The sequence below is a fragment of the Podarcis melisellensis genome (assembly GCF_964234715.1).
Source record: "Podarcis melisellensis genome assembly, chromosome: 5".
Taxonomy (NCBI): Eukaryota; Metazoa; Chordata; class Lepidosauria; order Squamata; family Lacertidae; genus Podarcis; species Podarcis melisellensis.
In genome coordinates, this window is record NC_138537.1 from 59,975,048 (window position 1) to 59,987,940 (window position 12,893).

Genomic DNA, 12,893 nt, shown 5'->3' on the forward strand with positions numbered 1-12,893 from the left:
GCAATGAAAGGCTTCTGGGCCAAATTGACACATACACACACACTTGATCTCTCAGTTGCAACCCAAGAGAAATACAGTTGTACCTTGGATCTCAAATGGCTTAGTAGCCGAACAAATCTCCGCAAACCCAGAAGTAGGTGTTCCAGTTCGTAAACTTTTTCAGAAGCCAAACTTCTGATGGTGCTTCCACGACTTCAGATGGAGTGCAGGAAGCTTCTGCAGGAAATCAGAAGCTGTACCTTGGTTTTCAAATGGTTCTGGGAGTTGAACAGACTCCTGGAGTGGATTATGTTCGAGAAACAAGGCACCACTGTATGAAGTGTCAAAGAGAATTGCATCTGTGGCAGGAAAGCTGGGTAGGTGATCTCTTGAGCCCTGCCACCATTAACAAAATCTTAATTGTTGACTAGGGAACCAGAACAAACTTCATTTGAGAACCAGCTGTTAAGTATTCTGCAACATTCTTCAAACATCGCATTTTTCCTACATAGGCTGCATACTCACCATAAGCACATTCCCCCATCCCAAAAAAAGAATCTTAGAAACTATAGTTTGCTAAGGGTGTTGAGGACTGCAACTTTGTGAGGAGTAAATTACAGTTCCCGGGTTTCTTTGCGGGAAGTGGTTCAAATGTGTGTTGTGTATACGTAGAGTACAGAGGTGACCAGCCATGTGTACAGATGCATGTGGTGCATGAAAATTGCCTGGGTATCTATTTTACCCTGATTTATGCGTGCTCGGGAGGCATTGTTGCACTTTTGCAAACTTCAGTGGCTGTGCTTGGTGGCAAACAGGGCCTCTGCTGTTAGTTCAGGTGCTTTGCTTTCAAGCCTTTATGTTCTTTCAGGAAATTAGAAGTTTCATGTCGTTTGACTTCCTCCTACAGTGCCGCGAATAATATTCATCAAGCACCACTATTTTACCGTCTGCTCTCCGTCACTGACAATAACTCACAGTGAATGGATTTGGTTTACAATGGCCATTAAAGGATTGTTATGAATTTTGATTAGGGTAAGGGCTACTTTAAGCGATAAAGACTTTCCCGCAGGCATTATGTGAATGATGTTCGCTGTTCCCTTCCTGATGTAGCAAGCCTACAGCTGTTTTGTACTGATATCACTAATCTGACTCTTCGTTTTAGCAGTGGCAGGAGGGGGGAGGCGGGCAGGACAAATATCTGAGAAGCAAAGCAACTTGGTCAGCTGGCATATTTCTTTTCAAAACACACCAAACACAAATGTCACCCTTGCCCATTTCATGAAGTGGGGCGTGCAGGGTCATTTTTCCTAAGGAAAGGAACCATATATCCTTTAAAAATATGCTTCTGTTTCTTATACCAAAGAATACCGTTGAAACTTTAATGGTGCTGTTAGGTAATTATGGATCCTGGGCCCAGGCACCAATCCTAACCCCACTTTCCTGGGAGTAAGTTTCATTAAATTCAATTGGACATAATTCTATGTAGACATGGTTAGGATTGCAGCCTTTAAGGTATTACCAGGGGGACACTTTAGATCAGAGATGGGCAGAAGAGAGATCATGATCTACTGTTAAGTGGTATGCAGTTAGGGATTAGAGAATCCCTATTAGAGTTTCTCATTTTCCAATCTACAGCCAGTCGGAAGCGCGGCTTGGTTTTTGAATGGTTCCGGGAGTTGAATAGACTCCCGGAACGCATTCTTTTTAAGAACCAAGGTATGACTGTACAGTTCTTCATATTTCCACATCAGTTTGTGATTTTCAAAAAAAAAATCCTCAAGAAGATTCATCAGCAAGTTCCTCTTAACAGAGTGAAAATTTCTTCTAAAATACACGTATTTGTATGCAGTTCTCCCTTTTAAACATGGGAGACTCGCCTCTTTTTCCTGGCTTTTGTCGCTTGAGGTACATTGTTGGGACCCATCTTATTTTTATGATTTTAACTGTTTTTAACATTGCATTTAAATGTTGCAGCCCACCCTGGGACCTTAGGGTGAAGGGTGGGTAATAAATTAATTGTAATTATAATTGTTTTCAAAGCTGTTTTCCCTAATATAATGCATTTTTGCATGTACTTTTTGATAACACATACCTTTCCGTACACATGATTTGGTGGGAGAACTGCGTTGCAAAATTCAGAGAGTTGACTTTGGCTCCATCTGCCGGCATGGGTATCCAGCTCTGAGCCTGCCTTGCAGAATTGCCAATTGTGGGCAGGGTCAGGGGGTAGGGACCACCCAGGGGGCAGGTCTGACAAAGCAGATAGGCTTCCCTCAGATCTGCTCCCAGGGCATTTTGAAGGAAAGCTTTCAGAAAGTGAGAATTAGGTATGTTCACCTTTCGATGTGAGCTGAATCCGATTTCTCCACATCCCTGTTTTCAGCACATCACAGGGATTTCTGACTACCCTTTGCTATACAAGAGCAACAAAAAAATGTCTTTTCCGTCCCATCCTGTCCCCACCTCAAAATTAGACTGTAGGAATTAAGAATAGCCTCCAGGTATCAGGAATGGATTTTGATCTGTAAGGACTGTGAGCTCAGCTCAGTTTTGCTGTTCAAAACGCAGCCGCTGCTCTCTGCTGGTATTCTGTGCTCTGTGCTCAGCTGCTGCTCACAGGCAGCATATTCCTTAATTATAAATTTATGTCTTATATACCTGGCTCCAGGTGGTGGATTTTGGGCTGGTCCTGTCTGCAGCCTACATGCTGAAAACTGTTCCCTCCACCCAGCCTTCCCAAAAGTTTGAGAAACAGGTTGGTGGGGTTGGAGATGTACAGGGGAAGACAGTGTCATGGCTGGCTTTTGATGAAGCAGACAATGTCTCTGGGCTAACATCTGGCAATCCTAGAAAATGCCCAGTGCTGACTATCTTCTGTTTAACAGATGAATGGATGGGTGGATGTAACTCATTTCCTCTCCAGTAACACAGTAGAAGAATAGAAGAATAATGCCTTCTGACCCTGCATGAAAAGTAACAATTTCAACTCAAGCAGTGATTGTGCAAATGCTTCAACGACGACTGAAGCTATGATAACCCCTTATTTTATTTTATTTTAAAAAGCAGAAGTAAAATTGATTCTATCCCATGTTAAATTTATGGTGATATAAGCAAAGTCCACATCTTGTCACATTGAACACTTGACGGAAGGGTGACTGCTAAATGCAGTAAATCTGTTTCCTTAGCTTTTGAGAATTGCACATGGAATTAAAGGTTCAGAGGAACTTGCCAGATAAGAACCTGCCTGAAGGTTTACTAGCAAAACTGAGAAGGTGCGCTGGATTCTGTACACTGTGTGACCCTGCCACTTAAAATATTAGCTCTCAACGTTCCTTAAAACCATCTTGCTCCCTTTTAAAATGAATTATTGTCCAGGGAAACTGCAGTATGAAAAAAGCAGCTTCAGCAGGCAAAGGCTATCCTGATTTTCAACCTGCCCCGCCCCACTGAAAATGAGATTTGATGTTTCAAGATGGAGCAAAACATAAGGGAGAAAGTGGATGCAAGATCACGCTTGATCTCTTTCTGCCTTGCGAAATGTAAGGGAGAAAGAGGTCAAACACAGTCTTCAGGTTGCTTTGGGCAAGCTTACATGCTGTCATGTTCCACATGTTTCCACTCTGTTGCGCAAACGAATAAGGATGCATGCTGTATATTTAAAGAACACAAGCTTAGAAAGAAATGAGAGGTTGAGCAGAGGGGAAAAGGTGGCATACAAGCCTTAACTCACAAAGAGTTTATGTCAGGGACTTTACTCTGGGGATGTCCAGCGAAAACAGAAATGGGAGCAGAAATTGCTGGTGTTCACTTACTCATCCAGGACAGAAATTAATCCAGAATTTATCATCGATATTTACTTTCGGTCCACAAACTCTACATACGCACGGATACAATTTTCTTTGCTTTGAAATGAATGGGGTGGAATCATTGCTGGGCCGGGGGATTTTGGTGCCTGAGGCTAAACATATTGTGCCACCTCTTGGTGCTATGGCCACTGCCATGCAGGAGCACCAGCACTACAGTGGTTGGCCCAGAGTGTCACCAGTGGCAGGATGTCTGCGGCACAATAAAGTGGGTTATGGGGAGAGGGGACAGGGTGGCTGCTGTCTGCGATGTCTCCAAGCTGCTGCTGTAGCACAGCTTAAAGAGCAAAGTCTCTTCCTTCTTTGCCTTTTCATTCAACGCCTTTGCTCACTCTTCCATCAGCATCACCCTTCTACTGATGTGGTGCTGAATGCATTCCTTGGAGGCCAAATCTGCCACCCCTGTGGATCCTGCCCCCTGAGGCGGCCACTTCACCTTGTCCCATGGGTGGGCTGGGTGGAATAACATAATGTTAAAATGGGTGGGCTCTGGGTGGAATAACATAATGTTGATGTAACTTACACAATGTATGCAATTAGCTATGTAAGTTGCATGGTTCCGTCACGGCAGATAGCAGGATAAGTAAGGCAGGTTTTGGTGGAAGGCAAACTGTTGCGGAAAGGAAACAGTGCTGCATGCAACAAATACAGAGTGGAAGAGGAAAGGGTTTCTTCTTACATCCTGCTTCACTCCCATCTCGTTAGCCTTCCACCTTTATTTTCTATGAAAGCTTCCACTCCACTTCAGATCAATCATTTATCCAGTCGCATTGTGTCATTTTGTCCTCGGCACGATTTTAAACTGTATCTTTCAGGGGAGCACTTCAATTGCTTAGCCATAATTAGGTTATATTGGAGACCAGAAATCATACTGAGAAGACCTCAGCCAGCTATTAAAACTTCCCTCCGGCATGCAAAGAATTCCCCTCTGCACAGCTGCTTTGTGACTCTTGAGTTGCAAAGTCCCTAATTTTTGTTTGTTTTCTTTAAAGGGAAAGCATATCATTATCGAAAAACTCCTGAAAGCTCAAAAAGAAAACTAATTTCTGATCTGTTTCGTTTCAGTTGTGTTTTTGGCAAATTATGATTTGTTATTACTTCACTATCTGAAAATAAGAGTAAACCAAAAAAAATTCCCCCGAATGTACATATTGGAATGTTTTATTTGTTCATTTTCACAAGGCCTGTGTAAATCACATACTGGGTGATGCCACAATCACATAAGAATGGGATCGTGCATTTAGCTCCATCTACTGACAATACTTCCAGCAACAACTGAATATTGTGTGCAGTTGTCTGCAAAATTACTCCAGCACATAAGGTCCTGCTTGCTCCATGTCTAGGGGCTCAATGTGATGGGATCAGCAGGCTTCCCAGTCCCATTGAGCCCTTACCGGTGAGCTGGAGGTCACACTTTAGAGTTGTTTTAACTGGATAACTGCGTTCAACACATGGTGCTAAAAGAAGCAGATGCAATGTCAGAGCAGGGCTAAAAGTGCAGTCTTGCTCCTGTGGGAACACACCATTGCTCTACAGGTGAGTAATATGCATAAGGCTACTATGTCTAGGGGACACGGGTGGTGCTGTGGGTTAAACCACAGAGCCTAGGACTTGCCGATCAGAAGGTTGGTGGTTCGAATCCCCGCAACAGGGTGAGCTCCCTTTGCTCGGTCCCTGCTCCTGCCAACCTAGCAGTTCGAAAGCATGTCAAAGTGCAAATAGATAAATAGGCACCGCTCCGGTGGGAAGGTAAACGGCATTTCCGCGTGCTGCTCTGGTTCACCAGAAGCGGCTTAGTTATGCTGGCCACATGACCCGGAAGCTGTAAGCCGGCTCCCTTGGCCAATAAAGCAAGATGAGCGCCGCAACCCCAGAGTCGGCCACGACTGGACCTAATGGTCAGAGGTCCCTTTACCTTTACCTTACTATGTCTAGACCCAGCTTTTTCATGTTTATTCAAAAGCAGGGCCTAATCTGTTCATTTGGGATTTTGCATAGGTTAAACGTACCAATGACTGCAGCCTAACAAGTGTGATCTTGTGCTTGTTTACTTAAGAATTAATTCCCAGTGATGGAGCTTGGTCCAAAAATAAGTGTGCCCAGAATTGCAGAAGCAATATTGTAGCAGGTATCGTTTAGGCTTTTGAGGGCAGCAGTCTCAATAGCTCTTCTGCTTACCCACATAACTAACACATGAGACTTCCTGGCTGGCTCTTTGATTGCTATGCAGGAAACTCATAAGCTTGCAGTCAACTTCATGATAGGGGCACTATAACCAATTGTGCTGGTGACAAAGCCCAGCTGTACTCCACATGAGTGGGAAAGATTATGATTGCTTGATGGATGCTTATGGACATAATATGCTGCTTCCTGTCTGCACCTGTGCCTGTTGCTAACTCTATAGCCACTGCAATCACAGGAGGGAAATCGTATGGGAAGGATTTAAGCATAGCATGTTCCAGTGAAGCCCACAGTGAATTTCCTAACAAATGCAAAGACTGAGATTGGAAAAGGGTCTTACTCCTGACAGGATGTATTTAGGTGGCTGGAATATGAGATAGATAGATGATAGATAGATAGATATAGATAGATAGATAGATAGATAGATAGATGATAGATAGATAGATAGATAGATAGATAGATAGATAGATAGATAGATAGATAGATAGATATAGATAGATAGATGATGATAGATAGATAGATAGATAGATAGATAGATAGATAGATAGATGATAGATGATAGATAGATAGATAGATAGATAGATTAGATAGATGATTAGATAGATAGATAGATAGATAGATAGATAGATAGATAGATAGGTAGGTAGATAGATAGATAGATAGATAGATAGATAGATAGATAGATAGATAGATAGATAGATAGATAGATAGATATACAACTGATGGTCCCTATCATATCAGTTATGGTGTAGTCAGATATACACTACTAGACAGAGGAAATAATACCATCCTTGACACAAGGATAGAAATTGGTGGCATGGGTATTGATCCTGCTACACACCACTCTGCTGAGTGATAGCAAGATTCTAGGGAGTTCCAGGTGCAAACCCAGGGTTTGTTTCCGCTGGGGAATCAAGGCTGCAGTGTCTTTATGGTTTATTTGCACATATTTAGACCTGAGCCTTGATGGAGGGAGTACAAAATATTGCACTCCAAGGGTGTCTCTTGTTGCTTCTCCCATAGCTCCAGCAAGCCTGGATCCAGAACGGAAGGTGGGCATGCTGCCCAGACTCTGGGTGCAGCTTCTCCCTGCCAGCCCGCACAGAGTTCTTCCCAGAACCCCTTGCCAACCACAACTTCCCCCTTCCATTTACATCATTGCCCACTGTCACCCTGGCAACCTCTGTTTCAAAAACTGCCTGCAAAAGGACACTTTTTTTCCTGTGGTGGCATCATGCCCCCTGTAACTCTGGCAACCTCCCCTTCCCAATGCTCTGTCCACTACTCAGAGCTTGTGGACAGATGGTATTTGCATTGTCAATCACTCTTTATGGCTCAGTGCTTTGCTCTTTGTTTCCTAATGGCACCTCTATCTCCTGAAAAGGAAAACCACTATATAGCTTGTGTTTCTACACTGCACCTGGCATCTTCCCTTAGGTAAAGGGACCCCTGACCATTAGGTCCAGTCGTGGCCGACTCTGGGGTTGTGGCACTCATCTCGCTTTATTGACTGAGGGAGCCGGTGTACAGCTTCCGGGTCATGTGGCCAGCATGACTAAGCCGCTTCTGGCGAACCAGAGCAGCTTCCTGCTGGAGCGGTACCTATTTATCTACTTGCACTTTGACGTGCTTTCAAACTGCTAGGTTGGCAGGAGCTGGGACCGAGCAATGGGAGCTCAACCCATTGCGGGGATTCGAACTGCCGACCTTCTGATCGGCAAGTCCTAGGCTCTGTAGTTTAACCCACAGTGCCACCCGCATCCCTAATACTAGCTTCCCTTAATCTTCCCTTAACATTAGCTAAATTATAACATTTACTAAATTTAAGAATTATGGAGACTTGCTCCCTCAAAACAATACTTATGGCATGGTGGCATCTTGGGTGACATGATACTTACAGTATCCTCATCAGTATGTTAAGGGTGCTGAGAACTGTAGCTCTGTGAGGGTCAGCTGTGGTTATCAGAACTCTTTGGAAGAGGGAACCTTGTGCTTCCTGTGCATGCCTTGGATGCAAACAGACTATATTTATTTTGTGGTTGCGACAATCAGTGCTCTTGGGCTCCTCCTTGCTGAGGACAGCCATAAAGGGACAGCCCTCTGGCTTGGAGTGCTCTTGATCCCCAGGAGCTCTTGCTGGGCACCTTGCCTGCAAGGAGGTGAGCTGGACTGGGGTAGTGGTGGACTTCAGCAGTGCCCTGTGCAATGCCAAAATTTGGCACCCCCTCCACTTCTTTCGCTCCATTCTAAATAATAGTTTGTGGTGTCCCCAGCTGCACCCCTGAGACTCCAAGCCCAGTTTGACCAAATCAGTCATGCTCCTCTAAATCTGCCTCTGGTTGGTGGAGTCCAAGCCCCTTGGGGATGAGTAGGGCAACCATGCAGTGGAGCGAGGCTCATAGCGCAAAGTTCAGATGCATCAGGATTGGTGCTGCAATTGGGGGCTTGGTGGGGTTCCCACGATCTCCTTATGAGCGACAATGCTACCTCACGCTTTGCATCTGGGATGTTACTGAACATAAAAGCCATAACCATTAATTTATTGTCCTGTCCATTAATAAGTTTTGAAGTAGACAGTGATCAAAGCAATTGTTGAAAACCCATCCCACCTCCAAAAAACCCCAAAACCCCAGTCTAAAAGCTCCCATTGACCTCTGTGGGAACCCATCTCAATTCAAAGATATTAAAAATTAATCTAATCAAACATTTCCTATCAAGTAATTATGATAAGATAATTACTCTTTGATTTTCCAGGCAATATAATGCTGGCATTTTTCTGAAATTTTGTATTTAATAATCCGAATCTTTCTAAATTAGTAATTAGGAAGGGGGGGGTCATTTCTGGCAATTCTTTTCTCTCAACTGAGTTGCTTCCCAAATTGCCTTGTACTGCAAGAAGAACAAATATTAAAACACTTTCGGTTCTTGCAAGCGGGAACGGGTGCCATGATTTTTAAATCCAATCTAGGCCTGCTCATTGAGCGCTTAACAAATTGAAAATGTTGTTTGTTCTTTTATTAAAAATCTTACAGATATATATTTGATAATCAATTCCCAAAGAAAGAGTGCTGTAGATGTTTCGATTTGTGCCTGAACACTGCCCTCTGCTGTTAAAGAACAGAAAACTACCATAGGAAATATAAGTAGATTTTTTATTTATTCATGCATTTAGAACAGAGGCCTCAAAACAGACTCTGAGCTTCCAGTGTGTTGTTTTGTTTTGTTTTGCTTTGTTTTTGTACAAAAGTAAGTCTCTAGGCTTCCTAAAAAGAAAGCTATAGGACAAAATGTGCAGATACTTTCTGTTTTCTGTGAAATAAGAGTGGTATAGCTACTTTGTGTTCTTTTCCCAGTACTGAGGAATGCTCACTGTTGTTATTAGATAGCCATAGCATCAGTGTGTGTGTGATCTCCATAATCAGGACCAACAGAACATTCCTTGGCAAACATAAGGTTGTTATGCGACAGGTGTCCCTCTAATTTTTATACATGCTACACTGCCCATGATAGGAATTTTGTGTTACACCACACCTTACAGCAGCCATTTTGTGTTCTCCCATGCCCTCTCCACGGCAGCCATTTTATGACTGGCACCCCCAGAATTCTCTCAAAATTCAAAATGTACCCACATAGTCCAAAAAGGTTGCTACCCTAACCAATGGGGAGCAGCCTGCCCTTTCTCCTGGGCAACCCTTTGCTATTGCCCTCCATTAAAGATGTATGCCACACAGCTTGTTCTGCGTCCTCTAAACTCATGGGACATCCTGAGCCAGGTACAGTGGAAGATGCCATCCCATTCACAGTGTCGAAGCAAAATCCTCTGAATACCATTATCGTTTGAATCGAGGTAGATGGTGAGGGGAGAAAGCGCCTTTGGGCAATGGCACCATGGTGATGGGATGATTTCCCCAGCAAGACTCAAGTGGTGCCTACTCTGATCAAGGCTGGGCCAAATCTGGGGTCAGCAAACCTTTTCAGCAGGGGGCCGGTCTACTGTCCCTCAGACTATATTTGGGGGGGGGTTGATACAAGAGCACCATGAGCCCCGGTGGCTGCTTACCTGTGTCTTGTGAGCGGCAGGGGCTGGCAGCGATGGCGGGATGATGAACGGTGCACGAAAGGGATCCAGAGACAGGCTGCTTAAAATGGTGGCCGCTCGAGTGCTGCTGTTGTTGCTGGCACCAACAAAGCCCAGGCCCCTTCCTCCTCTAGACAGGACAGGGAGAAGCCAGGAGGAGGGAGGGAGGGGAGGCACTGCCATGATGGAGAGGGAAACAACACGTGTGCTGGTGATCCACACAGCGATTCCCAGACTGTCCGTGGGCAGGATCCAGAAGGCAATTGGGCCTGATCCGGCCCATGGGCCTTAGTTTGCCTACCCATGGGCCAAATCATATAGTAATAACATGGGGGAAAACATATGTCCCTTGAGTCATCTTTTGCCTCCTTATGCTCCCACCATCAACCCCAGCCAGCATGGGCAATGATGAGGAATGACTGGTGTTGCAGTTCAGAAGCAACCGTATAGCACATCTTCTATGTTAACTAGATTTTGGAGCTCTTTCCTGAAGTGTGCTGGCACCTTATTTAAATCCAAACTGGTTCTACAGTTGAGAACCTGAAATGCTTTCCAGGCCAGGTGGCTAAGTAGAGCGCAAAATGAGTTTTAAAATGTGTTCCAGCCTTAGAGAGATCTCAGGTTCTCATTAATAGTCAGAAAGTGTGCGTTGAACTCAACAAGTACCTGTTGTGTTTTAATGACACCTGTGTTTTGTCCTATGGAGGAAAATGTATTGGAAGCAGATGGTGAGTGTGTGTGTCTGCCTTTGCTTTGCAGCGAAAAATATCAAGGTGAATCTTGTTGCATGAAAAATACAGTGATACAAGGTGCTCTTCCAGAAGCTCCTTGAGGCAACGGCTAGTATTTTCATTTGTTGTGATATCAGATGCCACATGCATTAAAGGCACTTGTCTTGCCATGCATGTTCAACACACATGTCTTTAGCACATACAGTGGTACCTCTGGTTAAGAACGTAATTCGTTCTTGAGGTCCGTTCTTAACCTGAAACTGTTCTTAACCTGAGGTACCACTTTAGCCACCCCCACATTATTTCTGTTCTCATCCTGAAGCAAAGTTCTTAACCCGAGGTACTATTTCTGGGTTAGCGGAGTCTGTAACCTGGAGCGTCTGCAACCTGAAGCATCTGTAACCCGAGGTACCACTGTATCTGCATCTAACTATGAAGTTTGGAGGCATCTGGGGCTAGCCCTAAACACACTGACCAGAAAGTAACCCCCACTGAGGCTGGCTGATTAATTTCAAAATGTATTGACCACTCTACAGTCATCAGAGAAAACCCAGTTGGTGTACAGAAATAGAATACAGAGCATTTTACAATCACAAAACAGTATTAAAGCATAAAAAGCCACAAGAATTTAAAACTGCAGAGATAAATATTGTTGGACTCCAACTTTCAGCTAGCCTGGCCAATGATCAGAGATGATGGGAGTTGTAGCCCAATATATATGGAGAGCCACAGGTTCCCCATCCCTGGTTTAAACTGCTGGAAGGTGTGCCACAAGGTTCTTAGACATGTAAATAGTTCCAATAGGTGCATTAGTCCAAGAAATACAGTGGTATCTTGGTTCTTGAACTTAGTCCGTTCCGGGAGTCCGTTCAACTCCCAAAACCATTCGAAGGCACGGCTTCTGATAGGCTGCAGGAGCTTCCTGCACTCAAGCAGAAGTTGTGTTGGACGTTTGGCTTCCAAAAAATCTTTGCAAACTGGAACACTTACTTCCAGGTTTTGTTCAACAACTAAGCCGTTTGGGAACCAAGGTACCACTGTACAGATCAGGTCAGTTCACACTGGTATTTGCAAAGATAGGGATTCCTCGTTGTTGTTGTTTAGTCATTTAGTCATGTCCGACTCTTCGTGACCCCATGGACCAGAGCACGCCAGGCACTCCTGTCTTCCACTGCCTTCCGCAGTTTAGTCAAACTCATGCTGGTAGCTTCGAGAACACTGTCCAACCATCTTGTCCTCTGTTGTCCCCTTCTCCTTGTGCCCTCCATCTTTCCCAACATCAGGGTCTTTTCCAGGGAGTCTTCTCTTCTCATGAGATGGCCAAAGTATTGGAGTCTCAGCTTCATGATCTGTCCTTCCAGTGAGCACTCAGGGCTGATTTCCTTAAGAATGGATAGGTTTGATATTCTTGCAGTCCATAGGGATTCCCTTCATGGATTACTGCCTTGCCGTGGCAAAGGGGCTTGAATAACTCAGAGAAGCTATGAACTATGCCGAGCAGGGCACCCAAGATGGACAGGTCATAGTTGAGAGTTTTGACCAAACGTGATCCACCTGGAGCAGGAACCGGCAAGCCACTCCAGTATCCCTGCCAAGAAAACTCCATGGACAAAGACCTCAGGGATTCCTCAGGCATCCATAATTTCAGAAAATATTACAATTCCCTACTTGGGGTGGATGGGGAAGAAAAACACACTTGGTGTATCTTTTTCATGGCCAAGCAGACAAGTTATCTCCTCCTGCTAACACACAAACACCCTCACCAAAAGCATAAATGTATAGAGCCATTCATATGCCCCATTCTGCTGCTTGAACAGCGTCGTGTTATCCAACCCTTAATAAACTGTTGTCTGGAAAACATTTTTTAAAAATGATATTGAACATGAAATAGTTAGATCAACTCATCACTGAGGGGCAGGAAAGTGATATCAATAGCCAATGCCTCAGACTATGCCTACCTCTCAGGGAAAATAAAATGTGAATATCTGGATGGACCCTTGCCTGGATTTTCCCTCAAATAGCAGTTGGCTTTCAAGAGTTGACAGGGGGAAAGTAAAAGGC